Here is a 15596-nt window from a genome sequence, read left to right on the forward strand (position 1 = left end):
ATTATTATTACTTTTCTCTTACCAGTAAATTATCTTTTAAAGAAATTTAAAAGTAGCAAAAATATTTTTAAAATTTGCCCATCTGCTTACCATTTCTGGTGCTTTCAATCCTTTTTTTAGATCTTGGTTTTATGTATATCTTTTTCCTTCTGTCTGAGAATTTCCTTTTACATTTCTTGTGATTCAGGCCTGCTGGTAATGAATTCATTCAACTTTTGTTTGTCTGGAAAAGTTTAATTCACCTTCATCTTTGAAGGACATTTTTGTTGAATATAGAATTCTAGGGCTGGTGGGATTTCTTACCCCACTTTAAGCCTCTTCCATTCCATTGTTTTCTGACATGCATATTTTCTGGTGAGAAGTTTGTTGTGGTTTTTTTCCCCTTCTACTCAATGTAACATTTTTTTTCCCTCTCTCTCTCTCTCATTTAATAGCCCCCTTTTCTGTGTTTTTTAGCACTTTAATTATGACATGTCTTGGTATGGTTCTCTTTGTGGTTTTCCTGTGTGGGATTATTGAACACCTTAAATCTATGAGTTTATCCTTTTCATAAAAATTTTAAAACTTTGGCCATTATATGTTCAAATATTTTGTCCACCCCATCACTTGTAAACACGTTGTAACACTTGATATTGTTCCAGAGGTCACTGAAGCTCTGTGTTGTTTGTTCGTTTGTTTGTTTCAGTATTCTCTCCATCTGTCCTTCAGTTTGAAAGTTTCTATTTTGATGTTTCAAGTGTTTGGTCTTTTCTTCCATAGTTAATCTACAGTTAATCCCATGAAGTGAATTTTTTCATTTTAGACTTATTTTTTTGTTTCTAGAATTATATTTAGTCCTTTATATCATTAATTTCTCTTTTTACCAGGTACATGTTTTCCTTTAAATATTTAAACACAGTTGTAACAGTAATGTTTTAAATTGTGTTTAGATGTGTCTATTAATTCCATCATTTCTGACATTTTTGCATCTTTTTTTATTGACTAACTTTTCTCATGATGAATTACATGTTCTTGCTTTACCCTATGTCTAGTAATGTTTGGTTAGATGTTGGACTTTCTGAATTTGACATTTTTGAGGGGTAGATACTGTTATCTTTCTTTAAGAGTGTTAGATTTTGTTCTCATGGGCAGTTAAATTACTTGCTTACCCGTTTGATCCTTTCAAGGCCCAACTTCACCGTCCTTTCCTATTCACGTCTCAGAGCCCAAGAAACACATTAGATACTCAGTTGGCTTGGTGCCTCTCCAACTTTCAGAGAAAAAATTATTAATCTTTTGGTTTATTAAAAATGGGGTGTCGGAGACCCTCAAATTTAGCTAGAATTTCTTTTAGGACCTCCCTCTCTCAGTTTCGAGGAGAGAAAAAGTGGGGTATCCTCCCCCATGGGGAAGGGAGGATCAATATAGCCTCTTGCTCAGAATATTCCCTCAGAGGCCACACTTACCTGCCCGTTCTTCCTTTGTGTTAATTGGGGGTACTGGGGCTTGAGGTGGGGAAGACTGAAGCAAGCACCTCTCAGGAAACCTAGGACATTGTGTGCCATTCCTGTCTTCATTTGTTATGAGTCCAGAACAACAGAGAAAATTCTGTCTTACGGTGACAACAGTAGTAACCATGAAGCTGTGCTATGAATAGCTAACAAGTGTGGGATGCTTACTTTGTGCCCCCGATGGCGCTGAGAGCTTTCCTGGCATTGTCTTCTCTACCCCTCAGAACAGGCCTATGAAATTGTCTTCATGATCTCATTCTTACAGGTGAGAATATGAAGTCACTCAGCTAGGAGATGGCAGGGCCAAAATTCAGATCTGGAGTCTGCATTTTCTAACCTCTAACGCTATTTTTTGCGCCCACATTGTGCATTTGGCTATCGGTCTTGGTGACGCTATTGAAAGGCTCCATCTTTGGGTGTATCTTCGTAGGTATCAGTTGGAGAGACTGCAGAAAAGTGCCGGTGCTATTAGCAGCCGTTTTCAACCAAAAGTCTCATTCTCCCTTTGGAATCTTCTGGACTTTAGGAGTCTGTGGTTTGGGCATAAATAATAAATCTGGGGTCGTAGAGGGTAATAAAACACTCATTGACTTACTGCCAACTTTACTCTAGGTCCTAGTTTCTTTGATTCTCTTAGGGACTAACTACCTCTTTGGGAATTCATTTCCCCGTGTGGATGTGAATTAATTCCCTCAGGCCACAGAATTGTAATCTGGAAGAGTTCATTTAGCAAATGGCACCCAGCTTTTCTCGCCCTGGTTTGCCAAAGACAGTGTGAGGCTTTGTTTGAACACAGGCAACGGTTCTGGACAGCAGATGTTTGCAAATACCATTTGTTTAATTGCTCGGGCACTTGATAATATATTTTTCTCCTAAGCTGTGGGAAACACATCCTTTATCAGCTTTAAAACCGAGTGCAACTTTGGAGGGCCATTCTGTCTGTCTTTTTTCCTTGTGCATTGGTCCAGACAGATTGAGTGAACAAAAAGAAGAGAAAGGGGAAGCTGTTGGCAGTTACCCCTCCACTTTGCCTCTTATTGCCAGCAGCCGCAATATAGAGATGAGTACCCTTTCCCATCCCACTCCCCACCCCCTGAAATAAACCCAACCACCAGAAAGGCCCTCACAACTCACAAGCTGAAAAAAGACAGTCCAGGAGAAGAAGGGTCACGTGGCAGCAGCCAGCCCTCCCTCGCAGCACATCTTGCCGCATCTGCAGTTAGGAGGCGTCTGGGTTCTGGGAATTCCCCAGGGACCTGGCATTGCCTTATGGCTGGCACAAGCTGTAATGGGACATGTATGTTGGCCCCGCAAGAGTGCCCGGCATGGCCTTTTGTTCTGTGTGCAGTGACTTCAGTCTCTTACGCGGGCTGTGGACGCTTTGACAGTTGCACCTTAGAGGACGTGGGCGTGTGGTAAGTTGGTGTAGGTTTCAGACGTATTGCTGGTCTTAGATGAGGCCCACAATAGGAACTGGGGCTCTCCAGAGCCTTCTTCCATGACGTCTTGTAGGCACAGGCTCTTTCCTGCCCTAGATGAGCGTGCCAAGCCTTAGCACCATTCTGTTCCACCCTTAAAGAATTCCCAGTGATGCCCCCAAAACTACACACAGCCAGACCTCACTTGGAGAGTTTGATTCCATCTGTCTTGATCTGGACTTGGGAATCTGCATCCATGTATCAATCTGTAGGCGATTCAGATGTGCAGCTACCATTGAGAATCACTACCGTTAGCGCTTTCCAAAATGGGACCTTAAATGTATCATTTGTGTGTAACAGTTACAAGAAGATCTGTACAGCCAAGAATCTCGTCCTAGCTCTGGCACCTATTTGCTGTGTGACCTCGAACGGTTAACCTCTCTGTGCCTTATTTTCATAATCTCTGTTATGGGGATGATAATTGTACCTACCACATACGGTGGTTTGAGAATCAGATAAATCAGCATATATGTAAAACACTTAGAATCCAGTAGTCTCTCAGTAAGTTGTTGTAAGTGTAAAGTTATTTAGAAGAAAGAAAAAAAAATGGCCATCTATTTGCTTTCAGGCTTTTTTTATTTGAATCTGGTAAGAAAACAGGAAATTGCTTCGTTCTGCATCTGTCTAGCCATTATGGTATCTGTGCATAGAGAGAGCTATGGAGCTGTGGAGCTATTTTGTGGGGCCAGATTTTCCTTTTAATTCTTGCTGTAATTTCTGTCTCTCTTAAAAACTTTTTTATAGAATGCAGTTTTAATGAAGAGTTAATTATATATTTTTAAATCTTAACGGGATTACTTCTGCCTTCTCCAGGAGTCAGCCCATTAGCCAGATAAGGTACTCATCCCCTGTGACAAATACACATATTCTGGGTACATACTCAGTATTTTTTAAAATGTAACTTATCGTCAAGTTAGCTAACATGCAGTGAATACAGTGTGCTCTTGGCGTCAGGAGTAGATTCCCGTGATTCATCGCTTAATGTAACACCCAGTGCTCATCCCAACGAGTGCCGTCCTCAATGCCCATCACCCACTTTCCCCTCTCCCCTGCCCTGCCCTGCCCCATCAACCCTCAGTTTGTTCTCTGTATTTGAGTCTTCTTATGGTTTGCCTCCCTCTCTATTTGACACTATTTTTTCCCTTCCCTTCCCTCATGGTCTTCTGTTAAGTTTCTCAAATTCTGCATATGAGTGAAAACATTTAACACCTGTCTTTCTTTAGCTGACTTATTTCACTTAGTATAATACCCTCCAGTTCTATCCACATTGCTGCAAATGGCAGGATTTCATTCTCATTGCCAAGTAGTATTCCATCGTATATATAAACCACATCTTCTTTATCCATTCATCAGTTGATGGGCATTTGGGCTCTTTCCATATTTTGGCTATTGTTGACAGTGCTGCTGTAAATATTGGGGCACATGTGCCCCTATGAATCGGCACTCCTGGATCCTAGAAATACCCTACAACCCAGCAATAGCACTACTCAGTATTTTTTAAGTTCAGTTCACTTCAACAAATATTCGCTAAGTTTATCCTAGGCGTGAGGCACTTCTGGGAGAGGGAGGCAATGAAGGAATCTGACATTTATTGAGCAGCTGCTTTCTACCAAATATACTAAGAACTTTATAGTCACCTTATTTAGTATCTGTGACTGACCACTATATCTTACAGATGAGGAAACTGAGACTTATAGGATTCACTGTCCTCGTACTTTAGAAAATCCAAGGTTCTACCCTTTCTACTTTGTCATACCATCTCAGGAGGTTCAAAGGTGAAGATGGAGAGGGTCATACCGTATTTATTTAGCATGTCATTATTTATAGTCACGTGCACACCTACGCTATATGTGGGGACATAGGTCCAGAGCTGCTGGCTGTCCTGTATTCCACATGACTTCTCTAGAGCTGATAATAACCTGCGTTTGGGGGGCCTTGACCTAAGGGAGTGCCGTTGTCTTATCCCCCAGGATTATTGCAACAACCCCATGAAGGAATTAACGACCGTCGTAATGACTCATGGGCAATATTTAGTAAGCACTTATTATCCAGGTCAGCCTGCCTCCGAAGCCCAAGGTCTTACTTAATCACTGTTACACTATGTCATTATCTACATTTTATGAATGAGGGCAGCGAGGCTCAAAGGGGCTATGGACTTACCCTTGGTGTGACCGAGTCAAGCCCCTTCTCTTCCGATGATATGTTTCTGATCAATGTAGTAAAGAGGACAAGCAAGTATACAAACAAATATACTGCAAGGCAGATAAGGAAAGGAAATAGGAAAATGGCAGGTGTGTGGTCCGGTGGGATAGGAAGGAAGTGAACTAGGTCTAATGGGATGAATAAGATTTCTAGAAACAGAAATAACCAGGAAGAATATTTGAGATGAAGGCAAGAGAAGGAGTAAAAGTATAAAACACGGAACATTCAGAAAACAACAGACACACTGCTATAAATTCACTGTGGTGTGGGGTGCTCGTAAGGGGTTGGGAGACTGGGTTAAAAATCTATGTGTGCTTGAATGCAAGGAGGGTCTGCTCGTACTGTGTTGGAGAACGGGAGCCATCGAACGTGCATGAATGAGCATGGAATGTGCTGTGATCAAAGCCACGGTTTAAGATAATTGTGGTAGAGAACACCGAGACCAGGGAGAGGCCATTGCAGTAGTTCTTAGGATAAAAGGAGGATCTGAACCAGTATCAGAGTGTGGGAAGGGAGAATTCAAAAAACCATTGCCATGGAGAGTTTGCAGAACCTCCTAACTGTCTAGGTGTTGGGGTCACAGAGAAGGAGGTAGCAAATATAGTTCTGTGTTGGAGCCTAGGTCCTTAACAGGATTGTATCATTATAAATAAAAATAAGGAATTAAGAGGGGGTACCTGGGTGGCTGAGTTGGTTAGGTGCCTTGACTTTGGCTCAGTTCATGACCTCACAGTTCATGAGTTCGAGCCCTGCATTGGGCTCTGCACTGACACTGTGGAGCCTAGTTAGGATTCTCTCTCTCTCTCTCTCTCTCTCTCTCTCTCTCTCTCTGTCTCTCAAAAGTAAATAAACAAACTTAAAAAAAAAAGGGAATTGAGAAAGAAGAACTAATTGGGGGGGCATAGGCATCTCAGTTTGAAATAGGGCAGCTTTGAAGTGCAGGCAAGTTGTTAACGTTGAAGTACCTCAACCTGAGTGGAAAGTGATGCAGCCAAATTTTAGTTCAGGTGAAGGTGATCATGGGTTAGGCCATGGAAGGAGCAGGCACAAAAAGAGAGACAAGGCATAACCTTTGGAAATTCCTACATTTGGAAGACAAATAGGTGATGAGCTCTTAAAGTAGGTAAGGAAATACAAGACCATGGAAACCAAAGAAGAGAGTATTTAGGAAAAAAGATGTGCCTAACAGTAGGGAATAGGACAGTCAAGGAAGCTGGAATCAGAGAAAGATCCTGAGAGCAAGTTTGATTCCAGAGGAGTGATGAGTAGGGAGGGGTTGGTGGTAGGAGAGCCTAGACGACAGGGGCTACAAAGTGAGTACGCAGGGTCAGGCAGAATGAATGGGCTGCTGACCCTCCCAAGAAATCTGTCAATGAAAGTCAAGAGACAAGATCAATTCCCTCCTGTTTTGGAACGTCACATGGCATAACACATGCAAGTCAAGGACGGGTGGTGGCTAGTAATTCTTTTTATATATGAATCTGCATTTTCAGGGGATCTGGAGAAAAATTTTTTAGAAAGTCTTGGGAAGCAACATGAAAGAAAGTTCTAAAGCAGTTATTCTAAAGAGGATGGATAAAACATAGAATACCACAGGCTGGAAATGAACTTGCAACTTAAGAGATCACGATTTTGGCTTTTATACAACATTCCACTAATAATTAGAGGAGAGAAAAACTATAGCCTCTGGGAGAAAAAAAATATTGAAGTCATTTCCAACCGAGACACCAAGTTTCTGGAACCTGCTATTAATGCACCTGGCTACACATGGCCCTTATCTTGTAGATAAACAAGACAGCTTCCTCAAAGAGACACAGTATTCAGTGTTCTCTTACTGAGAGCTTCATTTCAAAGCATTCGCCTCATATCTTCCAACAGATTACAACAAAAGGACAACATTCTTTTGTTTTCCCTTATTATTTTTTGCAAGCTGCTGTCTCCGCACCATGTTACGGTGATGGTCAGATTAAAATGAGCCCTTTTAAAAACATTCAGTCGGTGAGTATTTGAAGAAGCTACACAAACTTCCAGCTCATATGCTGTATGGATGTAATAACTCTATCATATGCTCTGGAATAAAACCACGTTATGCAAAGAAGGGTGACGATTCCAGATGGCCCATACTTACCTCTGACCGCAAAAGACACACACACACACACACACACACACACACACACACACACACACGAAAGCTAAAATAGTACAGTTAGTGAATCACCCCCAGTTTTCCAGTCGAGATACCAAGACCTACTCTTCTTGGGGGAAATAGAAGTCTCATGTGTAAAATAGTTTTGGCACATGGCTGCCTTTGTCTTCCTGTATATAACTAAGAGGCAGGAAATCAGGAAAATACTCACTGCTTACTTACTCTCTACCTCAAGCCCTTACAACTTGAGAGACCCCATTTGCCGTATTCTTTTCTTCTCTTTTCTTCTCTTCTTTTTTCTTTTCTTTCTTTCTTTCTCTTCCTTCCTTTCTTTTTTTTCTTTTCTTTTCTTTTCTTTTCTTTCTTTCTTTCTTTCTTTCTTTCTTTCTTTCTTTCTTTTTCTTCCTTCCTTCCTTCCTTCCTTCCTTCCTTCCTTCCTTCCTAAGTGTTCAGCTCTTTATTGAACAGATTACAGAAAACAGGTTTAGTCAAAAAGGCCAAAGCCCATGTCATCATCAGACTCCTTTGATTCTTCTTTCTTGGCTCCCACTTTCTTCTCTTCAGCTCGGCAGCCATGATGGAAATGGAGGACCTCCTGCTGCTGCAGTGCCAGCGGCCAGATGGCCCACCAGCCCCTACACTGCAGATGAGTCTCCTGATGTCGACGCTGGCCAGGGCCTTTGCAGACAAGCCTGGCCAGAAAGGTTCAAGACTTACATCTGCTGTTTTAATGAGGGCATTGATCTTATTCTCGGTGACCATCACATCGTCACTGTGCAGGATGGGGCCAGAGCAGAGGCTGATGAGCTCCCAGACCGAGGCCACGATGCGGGGGAGTGTTGAACGGTGCTGCCGGGCACAAATGAAGTGAGGGGCTCACCCCAGAGTGGCCTTAGCTTCCTCGGAGGGACCAGCACCTTCCAGCAGCTGAGGAAAGGGGCTGCCCCCTACTCATAAGTGTTCCTTCTCTTTAGGAGCTTACAGAATTGAAACGGCCACTGCATTAATTTTAATGTTATTTTATTTTCATAAAATTGCACTGCAGAAGATCCAAAAAACCAAAAACATTGCCTGTAACCGTATTCTGAGACCACAATCTTTATTTTGATACATGTCCATCAGTCTTTTTTGCTTTGCGTATTTATGACGGAATTGTATTACAATACAGTTTTGCATTTTCTTCATGTAATTTCATGTCTGAAGCACCCATTCAGCATCCATGCCTCATCCCAGGCACTAACGCAGAGATTCCCTACCTTGTCAAGTAAAGCTACAAGGAGACTGCTGTTTACTAATTCTTGTCTCTTGAGGGAGACACATTAGTTGCTTAGATCTTAATCCAACTGTATGCTGTTCACAGTGTGTTTAGCTCCTTAAAAACGAAGAGACTACATCACTATCCAGAAGGCCTACCTGCCTCTCTGTCAACAATGTGATGGTTCTAGGGGTGTCTGGGTGGCTCAGTCAGTTAAGCATCTGACCATGATCCCTGAGTTTGGCTCTGTGTTGACAGCTTAGAGCCTGGGGCCCGCTTCGGATTCTGTGTCTTCCTCTCTCTTTGACCCTCCCCTGTTTGTAGCCTGTCTCTCTCTCTCTCAAAAATAAATAAACATTAAAAAAAAAATTAAAAAAACAGAACAAAACAATGTGATAGTTCTTTCACCTTGGGGAAATCTGAAGAAAAGTATGCTCTCACTTTTTTGAAACCATCGATTGCCTGCTTACCGGACTCATTATCCTGCACTTGCTAAAAACTGCTTTGAAATTGGGATTATCACTGACTTCAACATTAGCCTAGAATCATGGTTTCTTTCTCCCTCCCTTCCTTCCTCCCTCCCCTCCCCTCCCCTCCCCTCCCCTCCCCTCCCCTCCCCTCCCCTTCCTCTCAACCTAGTTAACATACAGTGTCGTCTTGGCTTCGGGAGTAGATTCCCACGATTCATCACTTATATACAACACCCAGCTCTCGTCCTAACAAGTGCCCTCCTCAATGCCAATCACCCATTTTCCCCGCCACCACCCCCAACAGCCCTCAGTTTGTTCTCTGGATGTAAGTCTTCTTATGGTTTGCCTCCCTCTCTGTTTCTATCTTATTTTTCCTTCCCTTCCCCTGTGATGATCTGTTAAGTTTCTCAAATTCCACATATGAGTGAAATCATGTGATACTTGTCGTTCTCTGACTGACTTTTTCGCTTAGCATAATACCCTTCAGTTCCATCCATGTTGTCACAAATGCCAATATACCATTTTTTTTGCCTTCCCTTCAAGAGAGATTTTCTTAAAGCCTACTATATGCCATATATTCTGCATTCACCATGTGATATATTCCTCATAGCAACCCCAGGAAACAGATAGCATCTCCCTGTGTGGGCAGTACGGGAGAGAAAAAGTGAGGTATTCACCTAAAATCAGAAGTTAGGGAAACAAAATAGCCTCAGAGGGTTAGGCTGTGAAACCAACACAAAATGGAATGCAGAGAAGGAACTTAAAACTTTATGCTAAAGATATTTGTCAGGTTGGCTCCCAAGGATAGCAGTATGGTCGTTTGGCAATAACCGTATCTAATGATTAAGTGTATTTTAAAGATTTGATTAATAATGGAAGCATAGATGAGTGGGTGTCACCGAGTCAAATATATATAGGCTGTGCATTCCCAAGCAGGACCATTGAGTTAGTAATCTTCAGGAAACATTTATTGAATGTCTCCTGTGGGCCATGCATTGTACTGGATGCTGGACATGCAAAGATAAGTAAGATATAGTATTTGCCATCAAGAAGCTCAAAGTTTATTGGAGTTTAATAGACACAAAACAGAGGCACCTCGATGGCTCAGTCGGTTGAGCATACAACTCGATTTCGGCTCAGGTCATGACCCCGGGGTCATGGGATTAAAAGCCCATGTCAGGTTCTGCACTGAGGATGGAGCCTGCTTAAGATTCTCTCTCACTCCCTCTGCCCCTCTCCCTGCTTGAGCGCTCTCTCTCTCTCTCTCTCTCTCTCTCTCTCTCTCTCTCTCTCAAATAATAATAATAAGAAATAGACCCATAAGCAGATAATTAAAACAAATGCATGAGGGGAGAGATTTTCTTGGAAGTATAGAGGAAAAACACTCACCTCATCTGGGAGGCAATGGTGAGGTTTCCTGGAGGAGGTGATCTTTGAAATGAGTCTGAAGGCAGCTTCTCGAACTATCCATATTAAAGGGCTAATCTTTTTCTCTTTTTCATTTCCTATTTGCTATGTAAATACAATGAAAATGGACGACGAGACCAGTCACAATCAAAAGTACAAACCCAATTTTGTTCTTTGAGTACGCCAATATGTAATGGCTCTGGCTTATTACTATAAAAGTTTCTAAATGCTTGCTTTTCACTTCCAGACTCACCTCATTTCACCCTAAAAAACTCAACAGGACGGTTGAGAGCCGGCACCGATGCTTAGAGCACATTTTGCAAGTGGCCTTGTGTTGAAGGATGAGGAGGCATCAGCCATGAGCAGGGAAGGGATGGATGGGGCGGTGGGGAGGGCAGCCTCAGCAGGGACCTGGCCAAGTGCAGGGAATGGGGGCTGGGGGTGGAAGCACTGGGAAAATTCTTTGGGCCTCTCCAGTGACTCTTCCTTACTCCTGTTCTGTGCGGGCTCTGCTTGCCAACTTCTCCCAGCCCTGTGCCTTCTGTCTCTTTCCTTCTCTTGGATACATTTTTCTCCTTCAGGCCCTGCATTCTCCTCATCTCCTTCCAAACCTGTAATGATGACTTTTCTGGGACCAAGAGACAAAAGGGAAGAGGGGAAGTTGTGATTAGGGGAACTGCCCCATTTGTCTTCCTCTCCCTTTGGTCTGAGAACATTTCAAATTCTTTTATTTAGCATTAAAAATTTCTTTAAATGTTTATTTCTTTTTGAGAGAGAGAGAGAGAAAGAGAGTGAGCAGGGGAGGAACAGAGAGAGAAAGAGAGGGAGATGCAGAATCCAAAGCAGGCTTCAGGCTCTGAGCTGCCAGCACAGAGCCTGAAGCGGGGCTCAAACTCACGAACCGTGAGATCATGACCTGAGACAAACGCGGACTGACCTGAGACTTAACCAACTGAGCCACCCGGGCACCCTGAGAACACTTCAAATTCTTACTCTAACATTCCCAAGCTTGCAAAGTATGTTAGGAGTCAACAGAGAAAGGAACTGAAGAACTTGAATTTGTTAAATTCAATTTTATGAGTTAATGGAGGAAGGGGTCAGTCTCACATTTTCATTTTCTGAACCTAAAACCTGGAAAGGGGAAAGGGAGTATAATTCTTTTTAAGTTACATGAACTTAAAAAAAGTGGGGGGCAGCTTTGTAACATGTAATTTTTTGGTCGTCCCAGCATCACTCATGCTCATTACGAAATTTTGTCATAGCCTCAATTAGAATAATTTCTAACTCAGAACTTGAGAATTGGCTTCAGTTAAGCTTCTGGGTATTGTTTGGGTGAACTGGCTTCCCTGGTTTCAGAAGGCTGTTTATTTGAATGATAAATTAAATATGATTGGCGTTAAACCTAGTTATAAACAGAGCAAATGATGCTGGTGTCGAACTACCCCGGGTACTCAAAGCAACACATGGTTGGGCAGAAGAAACCACGAGGGAAAATCTACGGATTCAACTCTTGTCTTTAAAATGAAAACTTTTCTATTATATTAAAGACATCAAAGCCAAAATGAAACGGAAAACCACTGGGAAAAAGATGTATAACTACATTGACAAAGGACTAATATCTATGTTATACAAATAGTTTATCTACATGAATGAGAAAACCACCGAGCAGAGCATATAGTAGATAAATGTGTCTGTTCTAGGGTGTGAGAACCTAGAACAGACCCAAGATAAAAATGGATGTAGTGAAGTCAAGATGTGTTTAAGTGTGAATAAAATTAAATTAGGAAGAGATTCTAATCTCTAACGACGATCTTAGCTGTGGAAACACTGGAGGGAGTTGAAAGCCATTTGCCAGTTCTAAACCCTGTAACACATGCCTGCGTGACTATTTATGGCCAATAGACAGTTTATGTTTGGAGATGTTTTCCAAAAGGAAGAATACGTACTATGCACACAAGATACCACTGTAGCATTGATTAGAAAGCCAAAATGTTCAATAACAAGAGAATGAGGTGTTCAATTATGGCATGTTGACTGGATGAAATAGAAGTATAACCCCCTAAAAATAACTATGAAGACAGTAATTCACCAACTTCGTACTCTCATCACAGAAAAATAGTCTGTGGCTTAAAATATCACAGAATAAATCAATATAAATTTTTATTTTTCTATGATTGGACGCTATCAAACGGATATGCCTAAGACTAATAACTGGAAGAGAAAATAGAAGGCTGAAAGAAGTAGCTGTTTCGTTGTAGTGCAACACTTTTTAAATCTCCTCTTTCCTTCCTTTCTTGCCTCCCGAACCCCCATCTGCTTTCTTTCATGTTTTAAATAATATGTTGGTGCGACTTTTCAAAAGCAGGCTTCCATTTGTCCCGATTTCTACACTTATTTCTTTGATAGCTAGTCACGTTAAATTGTTTTTAGGAACAAAGCTAATTATAAATTGATAAATGAAAAAATTAATGAAATAGTGAATAAAAGAAGAAAGGCTTGTCTTACGAATGGGCTATAACTTGACCTCCGCTCCCCACACGTGGGAATGTCCTTTGTGTGTAGCACACTAAGTAAAGATTTCTTTTTTTAATTTTTTTTTAACGTTTATTTAGTTTTGAGACAGAGAGAGACAGAGCATGAATGGGGGAGGGTCAGAGAGAGGGAGACACAGAATCCGAAACAGGCTCCAGGCTCTGAGCTGTCCGCACAGAGCCCGACGCGGGGCTCGAACTCACGGACCGCGAGATCATGACCTGAGCCAAAGTCGGCCGCCCAACCGCCTGAGCCACCCAGGCGCCCCAACACTAAGTAAAGATTTCCTGCTGACCTCAGAAAACATAAAGCCTAGCAAGAAAGGAGGATGGACAGTCAAGCAGATAAAATGTGTCCTCTTCACTGTATTCATTCAGGAACGTTTCAGTAAATTACTCCCGTGAACGACAATCGTGTAAAAACCGGTAAAGCAGGGCCATGAACGTGCTTGCCAGATGGAGACGCCCTTAAAGAGAGGACGTTTAAGGGGGTTTTGTTTACTTAAAAAAAAGAATGAATTTTTATTTTAACAACGTAGTGCATGTCTACAGTGCAAAGTGCCTAGTAGTTTCACCAAGGTTTTCATGACCTCAGACATGCCCTGCTCTCTCCCCCCTGGAGTCCCACAACTAAGAGGCAATCACTTCCAGCGCTCTTCAGAGGCTGTTCTACTCCTGGAGAGTAGCCTCTCCAGGATGAAACCTCAGGGCTTCTGGGTGGAGAGGGTATTTACCTGGTGTGTAGGGAGGGTAAGTAATTCCAGGGAGCAGCAACTTCTTGTACATTCTTCAGGGGCTCCTGCTCCGTCTTCCATGGCATCCAGCCCCGCTGGTTCCTGAGTCCCCTCGGTTCTGCAGTGAGACCCACTTTGTCACTTGGCTCCCCATCCTTGCTGCAGGCACTCAGCCACTTCTGGCCTGCTAAGTTGGGCATCGTACATCTGCTTTCCACATTCCAAAGTTTTGTTGAAATACTTCATCACCTGTCAGCTTCTCTCTGCTTTGCCCTTGGGGGTTTATGCATCTTTATTTAAAAAAAATCCTTTTTATACTCTTTTACTAAGTTTTCCGGAGGGAGCAGGGAAAATGCATCTTCAATTGGCCCCTTCTGACTCGGAGCCGTAAGTCATACTTTAAAGAGGAATTTAAGGGTGAAGACATGGGGGGACGAGAAGGGCATTTTAGGTCAAGGAAAGCAAGTCCGCAAACATTTCTGAAAGGCTGTGGCATCGTGTTTGGGAAATGAGGATCACAGTTGGCTGGGGTGTGGGGTGTACTGGATGGGGGGCCAGAGGCAGGTAGACAAGTCCCCCGTGGTAGACTGGCAAAGATGGCCCAACTTATTTTTCTCCTTGGACGCACACAGTCCTTGCAATGTGACTTTGTAGCTTCCTCCAACAAAGGGGGAGAATCAGCCCTGTCTCCTGGAATCCAGGTTGGCCTTGTGGCGGCTTCAGTCAATAGAATGTGGCAGCAGTGATGAGGTACGGTTCACACTAGGCCACCAGCGGCCTTGTGTCTTCCACTGACCATCTTGGAACCTGGCCAGGTGCCGTGAGAACAAGCTCAGCCTGCTGGAGGATGAGAGACACGTGACCCACCTCACGTCACTCCAGCTAACAGCCATCCAGTCCCCAAAGCAGCCACCCAACTGGCTGGTAGCTGGCTACGTGGACAAGGGAGCCCAGCTGAGGCCAGAAAAAGCATCTGGGCAGGTTCTAAGATGGTGACCAGAAAAAGCACCCAACGGAGACATTGTCTAAGTGTCCAACAACTTAATTGTAGAATTCTGAGGTAAATGTTGTTTTTATTTTTTTAATTTTTTAAAAATATTTATTTATTTTTGAAAGAGAGAGAGAGAGAGAGAGAGAGAGAGAGAGAGACAGAGTGCAAGCAGGGGAGAGGCGCAGAGAGAGGGAGACACAGAATCCAAGGCTCTGAGCTGTCAGCACGGGGCCCATTGCAGGGCTCGAACTCACGAACTGCGAGATCATGACCTGAGTGGAAGTTGGCGCTTAACTGACTGAGCCACCCAGGCTCCCCATAAGTGTGGTTGTTTTTAAGTGGTGATGTTTTGGGGTGGTTTGTGACTCAACTAGAGCTAACCAATATGCCCAACAGAAATTGGCAGAGGCATTGTGAGGCCAAGGAAAAACTACTGCTTAGAATTACAGGATCAGGTTCTAGTTCTTCCGTTGCTACCAACAGGTCATGTGTCCTTGAGCCAGTCACTTAACCTGAGTCCTGCCATCTAATTAAAGATGCTGGATGGTGGACCGCATAAGTGGTTTTCAAGCTTCTTGGCCAAGTAAGCCACCTGGGAGCTTGTTAAAACTAGCCCTTCTGTCCCCAATCTTACAAGATTGAAAAAAAACTATAGTTTATTTCCTGGTGACTCGGATGCAGCCAGGCCAGCAGGCATCTCAGACACCAGTGTTCGAGAACGTGAGGGTGTCTTCCAGGTTGAAAATCCAGTGAGCTTCCCTCCCTTCAGTAGGTTTTGCTGTGGCTTTAGATGCTTGTCCACCAAGGTGCCTGGGTTTCTTCCTCCCATGGGGCGGCATCTCTTCACCTTCCTGCCCTCTAGCCCACTCCACTCCCCCAAGCTCAGGTGGCT

The 15596-nt window shown here is 43.0% G+C and overlaps 1 pseudogene; it reads right to left on the bottom strand.

The window, feature by feature from the left end:
• Window positions 1-7638: 7638 nt before the first annotated feature.
• On the bottom strand, window positions 7639-13913 carry LOC125149870 (60S acidic ribosomal protein P1-like; annotated as a pseudogene).
• Between the last annotated feature and the right edge of the window lie 1683 nt (window positions 13914-15596).

The sequence above is a fragment of the Prionailurus viverrinus genome, chromosome D4 (assembly GCF_022837055.1).
Source record: "Prionailurus viverrinus isolate Anna chromosome D4, UM_Priviv_1.0, whole genome shotgun sequence".
Lineage (NCBI taxonomy): Eukaryota > Metazoa > Chordata > Mammalia > Carnivora > Felidae > Prionailurus > Prionailurus viverrinus.